Source organism: Pteropus medius, unplaced genomic scaffold, assembly GCF_902729225.1.
Source record: "Pteropus medius unplaced genomic scaffold, Ma_sr-lr_union100, whole genome shotgun sequence".
In the NCBI taxonomy this organism is placed as follows: Eukaryota; Metazoa; Chordata; class Mammalia; order Chiroptera; family Pteropodidae; genus Pteropus; species Pteropus medius.
This window is the reverse complement of record NW_024347791.1, coordinates 18,441,839-18,453,533: the sequence shown is the minus strand read 5'-3', so window position 1 is coordinate 18,453,533 and position 11,695 is coordinate 18,441,839. Positions and strand designations below refer to the sequence as shown.

The 11,695-nt window shown below is 35.8% G+C and overlaps 1 long non-coding RNA gene across 1 annotated transcript in view; it reads left to right on the top strand.

The window, feature by feature from the left end:
• The window catches only part of LOC120615070 (uncharacterized), a 113,319-nt gene that overhangs the window by 18,295 nt on the left and 83,329 nt on the right, over nt 1-11,695 (top strand). The window lies entirely within an intron of this gene.

The following is an 11,695-nucleotide window of genomic DNA, read 5'->3' as shown; positions in this document are numbered from 1 at the left end:
ATCCTCTTTGCCCTTCTCCTTCTCCTCCTCCCCTTCCTCCTCCTCCTCCTCCTCTTTTTTGAGTGATAGAATGAACTGAATTCCAATTAAGTGACTATTTGTTTCATTATTCTCATATTTTGCCAATGGGATTCTTCCCTTATATTTGCTCTTGTTTGTTTATATTTACTTCTGACATGTCCTATTAGTCTTTGATTGTCTCCTTGCTTTCTGGCATAACTTGTCACAAACCCATTTCATGTATTTTTCCTCAAATCTGGAATTGGAATTCTGCCATAAAGTTCTGGTTCCTTTTAATGGGAAATACTTCTTAGAGAATGAAATGTGGGCAGGAGGAGTGCTCTTGTTTTTCAGTGGTCACTGTCCTTCAGACCTTTGCGTTTATAGACCTAAGGAATACATATTTTGAAAAGAAAAACAAAATCATGACATAATATTGATATTCAATATCAATATTCAACTCAAATTTAACATCGTAGAATTTTTATTTAACTTCTTTAACTTTAATCTCTTTTCTCATACACTAATATTAGCTCTTAACAATATTGACACCTTTTGATTTATCTTCATATGTAAATGTATACATATATCTGTATATGTGCAAACTAGTTTCAAATTAATACAATATTACTAATAGATATTGAATTAAGTTTAAGATTTATTTGAAGCTCTATAATTAGAACTCATTCCATTTAAAATATACACTCAAAATAGTCAAAAAATCACTTGAAATAAATCTATTCTTTGTGTTATAGCATTAATTTGATATTGATAGATTTAATTGTTTCCATTTGTTTTAAGTTTAGGAGCAAAGTGTGGTTTCTCTAATGCTGCTTCAGCATCACTTAAGAAATTGTGAAAAATGCTAATTCTTGGGCCCTATCTCAGAAACTTTAGGAGCCGGGCTCTGAAGATGATTTTTATGTACACTAAAGTTTGAGAACCAATGATATAGTGATAACTATTTTCATTAGTTTTTCTTTTTGTAAATATAACAAACTTGTGTATACGTTAATTATCTCTTTTCTTATCTAAATGTTACTACACTATGTGTACTGTTCTATATTTTGCCTTTAGAAAAATATATTTTGCATATGAGTAATTTTTTACCAGAATAGAGGTACATTCCTAGAAATGAGATTGCTAGATAGATTGCTAGTAATTTTTTTAAAAAGATATTATCAAATTCCTTTGCCTAGGAGCTATACCATTTTGTATTCTGATCAGCTGTTTCCTAAAACCTTGCCAATAGAATATATTGTCAGACTTTTGGGTGTTTGCCAATTTGATATATGAGAAATTGTAGCTCATTCATTTGCATTACCCTGAGTAAGAGTGAGTTTGAGCATCTTTTCATATGATTAGGTGCCATTTTCATTTTTTTTTTTTTTTTTTTTTTTTTGGTGAATGTCTGCTCATATATTTTGCCACTTTTCTGACTGTTACTCTGTTTCTTCTCAATCTGTAAGAACTCTTAATATATTAAGAATATTGGCCATTTAAATGCAAATATATTTTCTCAGTTTATCATTTGTCTTTTAACTTTGCTTATATTGTTTTTGTGTCATGCCAATATTTAAGGAAAAGTAACAATTAGATTTATCAATATTTTATCTCATAGCTTCTAGATTTTGAAATAGTGAGGTTTTCATCAGCTCAGGTTATAAGGCAATTTTCCCATGTTTTCTTTTAGTATGTTTTTAGTTTTTACATTTAAACTTTGATTTATTTGGAATTTATCCTAGTATGAAGTACTGACCTGATTTTATTTGACTTTTTCCAAGTATAAGTCTAGTTGTTCTATTGTATTTCACCTAATTCTTTAGTAATTTGAAACACTTGAGTTTATTTACCCATTTTCTTTTCTGTTGTATTTGTCTATATCACACTGTTTTAATTATATTGGTTTAAAAATATATCTTAATATCTGATGATAATTAGGAATACTTTTCATTTTTATTCTAATTATTATTTTTATGCTAATGCACTTAGTCCTTTCTTTCTTCAGACACTACCTGTTTGTTGCTTATGAGAATCAGTACTTAAAATAGCTAGTTACAGCTTCCTCACCTCTTCCTTTCCCCCACCATTCAATTTTATTGTCTTAATTTTAATCTTTAATATTAAAAAAAAACAAAATGTATGTTGTTTCGAGTACAATTAATCTAGTGTTATTTGGTTTATCAGCTTCAAGTGATATTTTTATCCATTACCCATATTTATATTTGTTATTAGCTCTTGTTCTACAGTTGAATATATTCAGTGCTTACCTCTCAGCCTTATGCTAAAGCTTCTGCAATCCTCTTCTGCTGGATTGTTCTCTAATACCTTCTTCCAGAAGATCTTATAGGAACAACATTTCCTGAGCTCTAGTATGTTGCAACTCTTTGTGACCTTTATATTTGAAGAGAAATTTGAGTAGATATAAATCCTTAGTTTATATTTTTTCTACTATAAAATGCTGCTGTTCAGAAAATTCATGCCAATCTGATTTTCATTTTTCCTGAATGCCTAAAGAATTTTTTCTTTGTTTTTAAAGTTCATTGATTTTACTAAGATATGTCCAGTGTTGACCATTTTGTGTCATTTCTCCTTTGTATATTGATCTAAGAGTTTTTCAATTTAAGAAACTTTTCTTGAATTACAGTTTTAAATGTTTCATTTGTTCCATTTCCTAGATGCTATCTTATGGGTCTCCAATTACATGTATATTAGATCTTCTTTTTCTGGTAGCTATTCCTATTACTTTCTCCTAAATCTTTATATATATATATCTTTATCTTGAGTTTCTTCAGTTTTCTCTTTCCATTTCCTTACAATGCATTCATGGCATCAATTTGTGTGTTCCTTTGAATTTAGTTCTTATTTATCACTCTTTGCTCTTTTTTTCCCCAATTCATTCATGACATTTGAAAATTCTCATTGTCTATCTTTCCAAAATTTTTACTGCACAACTCTTGGGTATAAAGAATTCTACAATTCTTTAATTCTTTAAACCAGAATAAGTTTTTGTGGGGCTACCACCCATCCAGCCAATAGCAGATTCCGTTTAATTAACTCTTTGTGGCTTATTCTCCTCACCCTTCTATCAAAGCAGAATCCAGGAATTATTTGGGGTTGGAAGATGGAGGAGGGGTTTGGTCCTGTGCCCACAGTGGTTGACATCTTCTGGATCCTATGGCCATATGATACTGCTTCTGAGTGCTGGCTCAACTGAGGCACTTTGCTTCAGGTGGTCTTGGAGATGTTTCTTAGAGCACTTCACTACATCGAAGAATCTTACTACAACCTTTGTATCTTACTAAAACTCAGTAAGGCATCTCTCAGCATTTGGGATGCTTCATTCCACGACCCTCATTCCTTTGTCTGCTTCAGTCTCCAGGTGGAGGAGAGGTTAGATCCACACCTGTCTCTCCGATTTAACCATTTTCAGCTTTTGGTACCCAAGCTTCTTCCCTTTACTATCTCCTCACCACATTTAGCCTCTTTCTAAGACTTCATAATTTTCAGTGAAATAGAAATACATTTTTTCTTTTGTGTATGGGTTTTTAAGGGTATTTATATCATTAGACCTTTAGAAACATATGTTATCTTCTCATTTATGGGTAGAGGACTGGAGCTTGGGAAAGTAGATGTTAACTCTGGTTAGCACTTTCCTAATGCACTCTGTTACATGCATTTTCACAAATGGATGGTTACCTTATCTTAATATACAGTAATTAGTGAAACTGTTTAACTCTTGAAGGGTAAATTTGGGTGAAAGACACAATGAATGCTATGACCATTTAGATATATTATTAATAAAATTAATTTATTTTGCAACGTTTCTGCCACTGATACTTTTTCAGTTATTTCTGCCGAGAAGCAGACACCAGATAGCATAGGAGATATATTGGAGGGAATGACTTAAAGGATAAAGGAGGAGGAAGCCATTGTACTGCAATGCAGGTCTCACAGTTGGGAAAGTTGAAATTGAGGGGAAGACCGGGTAAGAGGAATTCAAACTGTAGTGCAGTTGTGAAAAACTCTTAGCTGGGTCAATGAGAAATACCCATGCAGCAGTTGCCTGATAGAAGAACCTTGCACGATGCAGCGGTGGCTTGGTTGTAGTACCTCTGTCATGCACAGTCCTTGGCCTGGAGCAGCCCAGGGACAGGGCTAGGATTAGGTGAATGAGGTGGTGTTTTCCAAGGGTGGCAGCTGAAGGCTGTCAATCAGCTATGTTCCGTTGCACAAGGTTCTCTTAAAGGGACATCTGAGTAGGTCATCGCCATGGCTGCCACTGAAGCCTATTTTATATATTTATCTAGTTAAAAAAACATTTTTACTGTAAATTTATTTTTTATTAAAGCAGTTTGACGAAGTCTTTTTTTTTATGTAGGGGAAAATTCCAACAGGGATTAAATAATGGACAACTTTTTACTGTTGGGTATTCCTAAAATATCTACTAAGAATTTAAATATTATTTTAATTAAAGACTGTGAAAAGAGGTAAAACTATTCATAATTATTTAATATTCTAGTAGTCACAGATGATCTAAATACACCATTAGATAATGCTGTTCCTTTAGTCTTATTTGTCTTTTTCTTTTTTTTTTTTTTTTAAGGTAGAGTGCTTTACCACTTATCACTGACAGAAAAGTCCAAAATCGCTAACTGGATATACTGTTCCAGATCAGTCTGTCCTCTTTTGATTTTGATCTACCACCAATTTATTTTCAACTGACTCCCCTCCTCCAAACAGACCAGAGAACTCTTAGCCTGGGAATTAGGTCATCTGTGGTCTAATTCTGCTTTGCTGCAATATGGCTGTGTGACTTTGCGGAAATTTCTTTACTCTCTTGGGCTTCAGTTTCCACATCTGTTAAATGAGTTTAGTAGATTAGATAATCTCTAGGCTTCACATAGTCTATGAAATGTTATAGTTGAAGTTAGAGTTATGGATAAAATGTTTCCATATTTGTTATTAAAAACTAAAATAAAGACATGAAAGCTCTATTTAGGAAATGAGTGGACAGCACGTATATTGGAAAATGCAATTAATATTTAAAACAGTCTTCCAGGCTGGAAGGAGAGGTTACTTTCTGCAAGGTAAATTTAATAAGGATATGGTGGGTTATTTGTTTTTTAAAAAATGAACCTTTTATTTTAGAACAGTTTCAGACTTTCAGAATTATTATGAAGATAGTACAGAGTACTTATTTGTTTTTGCTTTATACTTAAGTTTAAAAATATTTGTGGCAATTAGTGTTGCGTGGGTGGTAGTGGGTAGCAATGGGGCTCATGGGGCAGATTGTGGAGTGACTGGACTTAACATTTTATGTGAAAAGAACTTAGGCATATTATGGTATGCAATCTGATATTAGGTGACTATCAAAAATAAAAACTAATAAAAGGTTAACTATACTAATAGAGATGCATGATCCAGAAAAAGGGAAGCAACAATCACATCGTACTCTAATCTGGCTGTACCTCGTCTGGAGTTCCGTTTTTGGTTCAGGGAACTATGTTTTAAAAGGAACGTCGAAATGTTTATAGGAGATCCAAGGAAGAAGGAGCAGGGCGATGACAGATTTGGAAATTATTATATAAGAGGAAAGAGTGAATGAGCTGGAGAGGTTTAGCTGGAGACAGACTTAGCAGGGATATACCACCAATTACTTTTTAAATTAAATTTATTTTAAAAATTAGCTACAGTATTGATGTAATTAAAAAATCAAAATGATATAAAAGATATACAGTGCTTCCAATCCTGTTTCTACTCCTCTGTTCCCCATCCTATTTAGATATGATTTTTATTAGTTTCTTTTGCATCTGTCTAGTGTTTCTTCAAGCAATTGTAAGCAAATACACATATACAAAAGGAATCAAACTATACATGTTATTTTGCACCCTGATTTTTTGTTAATAATAAATTTGGAGATTTTTTTCATATATGTATAAAGAAGGTGCCCCGTTTATTTTAAATAGCTGCATAGAATTCTATTCTGTGAAAGCATCACAAGTAACCAGTCCCAAAGACAGATGCTTGAGTTCTTACCCACGTTCTGTTTTTACGATGCTGTCATAAGAAACAAGAAAAATGAATAGCAATGACTATTTTTCATTTCGAATGCTTGCAGGAATATCTATAGGATACATTCTCAGGAGTGTGCCCCTGGGTCAAAATTTAACTACGCATTATTAATTTAGAAAGATGTTGTCTAATTGTTCTCCATAGGGGTGCTCCCAGTTTTCATATCCAGGAGCAATATATGAAAACGCAGGTTTCCACAACCTTACCCACAGAGTATATGCTCGAACTCTTGGCTTTTGCCCATCTGTTAGGTGAGAAATGGCATCTCAGTGCAGTTTCAATTTTCATGCATCTCTCCATGAATGAAGTAGGATATCTTTCATATGTTTAAGAGTCTTCCCCCGGCAACTGTGAACTCTCTGTTCATACCCTCCCCACAGTTTTCTTTTGGATTGTATAGCCGTTGTCAGTACTGCACACACAACCTGTTGACATTCACCTCTACAAGCCAAAAGCTGCTTGTGTGGATACCTGTAACACTTTGCCTGCAGGCTTCTTTTTCTGGGCATGGTGGAATATGCCGCCAGCATGTTGGAAAAGTCAGAAGACCATGTACGCTAATACCCTAGAAGCTTCTCTCATCCGATAACAAACAGGGATTTGGTGCCTAAAACTCCCGTCCTTCTTTCTCCTTGATGGGATAACTCTTAGATGTATTTGGCACTGTCTCTCAGAGTTTCTCAGTGGAGTAGAACCCACAGTGAAATGTTGCAGAATACTCGGACAGAGAGATGAGGTACTGAGGCAATAAGCAGGAAGTAGCATTTATTGGTGCCGGCTTGGGCTCAGCGAATTCACATCCAAAGTTGATTCCCGATCGCAGCTGGGCTTTCCCTTTTATACACATCTTATACTTCCTCATGTTATTTAATGGTTGGCGGGCTGTGAGGGGAGTGACCGACCAGGGTCAGTGGTCTGTGCCATGTCAGCTGTGACACTGAAAAGTTCCTTATGAACAACCTTCAACCGTTATAGGAAATGATTAGCTTGGCCTCCACTACTACAAGAACTGGCTTGAAAACCCATATTTTATTCCTTCCTTGCTCTGTTTACTTTCCTACTCTATTCTCCATACTTAATGATTTCATTTCATATAAACTATTTGCTTTAGAATCTTTGCCTCAGGGTTGGCTTCTAGAGGAACCCAAGCCAAGCCAGGTTGTTAGGCCCTATCTGGAGTGCTACTCAAAGTGCGCTATGTAGATGGTGCTGGTTTGTGTCCTGTTTGATAAATTTAGAAATTAAGCTTAAAAGTTTGGAAACTTTTATAGCAATTTGATGGTGCCACAATATTTAAGTATGTGGTTTTGTGTATTATACACACTTACACACATACACACAGTGGTCTATGGTGAACTGGAAAAAAGCAAAACCAAAAAAACTGAAGTTTATCTTGGATAGTTGAAGAGACACTACTTTAAATGATGGCAATAACAACGGGTGAAGTACTCGGAAAATTTTGGTTAGATAGGAGAGAATTTTCTAATTGCCCAGAATGCCTAAAAATGGAAGAGATTTACTGTTGGCGTTAGTCAGTACTCTTATGAGAAAAGTTCAGCCCGTTTGGCTGGCTAGCTGTTGAGACTGTAAATAAATCCCTGCGTTTGGTGGCGGGTCTCTTCCATTTTCTCAGATTTTACTACTCTGCCTTAATGAAATTTGAACAGTAACTGTCGTTCTTCTTTTTAAAAAATTTTTAAGTAATTTTTCTTCTTTCCTCAAGTATTCTATTTTATTTGCTTTCTTTAGCTGTTTCTTTTTCTTCTCTTTCTATAAAAGAAAGATTAGTAAAAAATGAAACTACAGTTGACTATTGAAGAGCATGGGGGCTAGGGTGCCATTCCCCATGCAGTTGAAAATCATGTGTGACTTCTTGACTCCCCAAACCTTAACTACTAATAGCATACTGTTTACGTGAAGTCTTACTGATAACATACACAGAAGATTAATTAATATATATTTTGTATATTTATCATATTCTGTATTAAAATAGAGAAAATAAAATGTTATTGAGAAAGTTATAAGAAAGAGAAAATACATTTACAGTAGTTATTGAAAAAATCCACATACAAGTCGACCTGTGCAATTCAAACCCATGTTGTTCAAGTATTAACTGTAATATACTCATGTTCCTTAAAAATCTGTTGACTCTCTAAAAATCATAGGGGAAAGTTTAATTCCAGTTGATCCTGTTCTGATAAATGTTGATATACTATGATTTCCATTCTGTATCAAGCATAAAAAAATGAGGGTTTTTTTGGACTTTACAAAATGGATTCCATGAGAGCCATGACAGTAATGAGTAATGTCAACATGCACATAATGGGAACACCCTGAGAGTGTAACTGGAACACCCAAAACCACAGAAATATCAGCTATGACTATCCTGGATGAGCTTTATCTGCAGGAGCCAATAAGCATGAGAATCCCATCCTGAAAGGTCCATATAAACTGAACTCTTTAGATAGACAATGCTCGAGCCTGACCCGATAGCATCATGACCAGGTGAGCAAAGAGCTGAAAACTCTGACCTTCTGAAGTCATAGCCACTGGCTTAGGACCCATGCACAGGTCTCAGTGCTGCCTGTTAAGACCTCACTTGGGAGACACTAAGGACTTTCATCCCTTCGCTCTGTCATGTAAGACTGTACTTCTCCTGTGTGTTGTGTGTTAACCTCTGTGGGAACCTGATTGGTTTATCTGAGAAGGTTCCATTCAGTAAACCTGGCATTGTGGAAAGACACCAATGCATTCAAGAGTGTTACTTCCTTAGTGCTCTTCTTGCTTGCAACACATTCACGCAGCCCTTTGTATTTACAAGTTGAGAGACTGGCAACTATAGGTAATGGAACCGAATCATTTTTTTTTTTTAACAGTAAGTTTCTCAGCTAATATTAAAATGCTAAATGAAAAGTGTTACGAGGTTTCCTGGGTGAGTCACTGGATCTGAAGAAGAAATGTTTACTCAGTATCCAAAGCACTAAGGTGAAACCAGAGAGAATGAAAACATTTGTGTTTCAGCTCCTGGAGAGGATCTGTGCTCTCATTGCTACTCATTGGCCTACCTCCACCTGAATGAACAAAGCTCTTTTTGATGCTTAAGAAAGCTTGTGGCCAGACGGGAGCAGGACGATTAAAATGTCAGTTACAAAAGAGTTGAACTTTATGCAAAAACTATAGCTCTCACGTCACTACAACCTTATACGGGGTATTAAAATCAACAATAGGCAGATGTAGAGTGTTAAGGATGGTGCAATCGGGAATATTCAAAGTGGTAATGAGCTTCCTTAAAAAAAACTGTTTAAAAAAAGAGTTCCCAGTGGTTCAGTCTATCCAGCCTAATCTATGGATTCAAAGGGACATTTTGGAGGACAGCACGAGTGTCCTCCATTATATTGTGGTATTGAAAGGAAATGGCCCTGGACTCAGACTGTCTCATTTCAAATCCTAGCTCTTCCTTTTACAAGCAAAGGCACTCAGTGTTTTCAAGGCTCAGTTTCTTCTGCAAATTGGGAATAATAAGAGTATGTACTGACAAAGAAAAATTCTGAAATGCCCTAAATTAAATTTCAGTATGCTGGAGGGTGGAACAATGAGACAAGAGAGGGTAATCAGTTAACAATTGCAGGACAAAACCAACAAAAGACAGCTTTCATTCCTGGATGTGTGTTGAAACTTTGAATTAACTTCCAGGTAGCTGATTCCATGATTATCCAAGGAGAATAGCCAAGTAGTCGACCACCAGGTGCTTACGCCTGAACTTTCCAGACTGTTACCCACAACCAAGCTAATGAAGCAAATATTTCTACCTTACGGACTCAGCACCTATCCCAGATCATGCCCCACTTCACCTTCTCCCACCCCCTTACGCTATAGCCAATGTAAATTCTTTCAAAACGACTTAAATTTTTCTTCCCCAGACTCGATGTATATAAGCGCCTTTCAACTCCAGGATGGCAGATATGTTGTCTTCTCTACCCATTCCTGCTGCCGGTAGTTTAGGCTGCGTGCCCCAGGACCTGGTCCTTTTTCTGGATAGCTCAATAAATCTTTTCTTTTAGAAAAGCTTTCGGCTATGAAAGTTTTTTATTTAACAGTACTTTAGAGAATTGTTATGAGGATTAAGTAATGTATATCAAGTTTTTATCTCAGACTTTGCTGATAGTATTATACAATAAACATTATTAAAAGCTTTCCAGGATTCCCTTGTAGCTGAAAACATGCTGAACTGGAAGCTTTTGTCTTGGTTGGACTAGGGTGCGGTGCACTGTCCTGCTCATCCACATTCCCTTTTTCTCTGACCCCCATTCCTTTCTCTTTCACCTTTGATCCTTCTCCCTCGTTTGGGTCTTTTTCTTCTTTCCTCTTATATAAGAGTTTAGGGCTTTGCCTTAAGCTTCAGGAAAGGTAATACATAGAAGAGTGACTTATTCTCTTTCCTAAATTCTATTGAACACTTCTTTAAAAGAGTAGAGGATTTTTCTACATTGTAATCCTAAATCATTGTAGGAAATTGGAGTTGGATCATATGAGGGTATTTTTGGTGTGTGTGTGTGTGTGTGTGTGTGTGTGTTAGACAGACAGGTGGTGGTGTGGAAGATGGTTGTGGTGATGGAGAATGAAAATTGCGAGCGGTGTGTGCAGCACCTTGACTGCCATTCTACCTTGATTTGGAGAGGGGGTCCAGCATCTTTTGAGATCCCAAACATAAAATTCATTATGTACATTCATCATTATCTTGGCTCTTCTGTGATCCCTGAACAATAAATACATGAAGAACTGTTTAATGCAATTTCGAATTGAAGTAGATTTTGAGTAGGGGATTTTCTATTTGCTTCTAGCTGACTATAGATTGACAGCTCTCTATCAGTTTTTATTTTGCTTTTGAAAGAATGATAACACCCTTTGGGGCTGCAGCTGTCCACTTGTAATGTCAGGTCCCACAGGCTGAAATCCAACCTGAAATCTGTCCACTTGTCAAGTCATTAGCCCTGTCTAGGTGGCATCCACCTGGAGGAAAGGAAGTCCAATGTAAGGTAGTATGCTCGGACCCATCAGTTTGACCAACTGATGTGCTCCCCTCTCTGAGGGTAAAACTGAAACATGCAGGATATTGGAATGCATCTCCTCACTGAACTCAAGCATATAGTGCATGAAGCTTCAAATCCATTAATGTGCTTTAAAACCCATGTACTACCTCTCCTTTTTCTTTACCCTGCGGAGAGGTATTTTTAGTTCCAGATGCTAAAACTACTGTGATTCACAATCTTTTCATCGCTTTCCTTGCAATGCAGATGAGTCAAAACCAGAATGAAATAAAACTAGAAAATATTTTTTAAATAACGTTTAATGAGTACACATTTACAAAAGCAGTCGTCTTTAAACATATAAAAATAAAAGGTCTATGAGCTTAGTAAAAATTTTCCTAGAATACAGGAAACACACCAGCAGTGAAGACATTTAGTCTAATTTTTTTTTTATGTAAAACAGTTTGAATCTGTTAAAAGGAATACAGTTCACTCAATGTGGCAATTTCCATCTGTTCCAAACTCATTCTTTCCACCTTAACTAAACTGTGGGATTTGGCTGTGTTAGGATGGTCAAATTAGTTTGACGATTT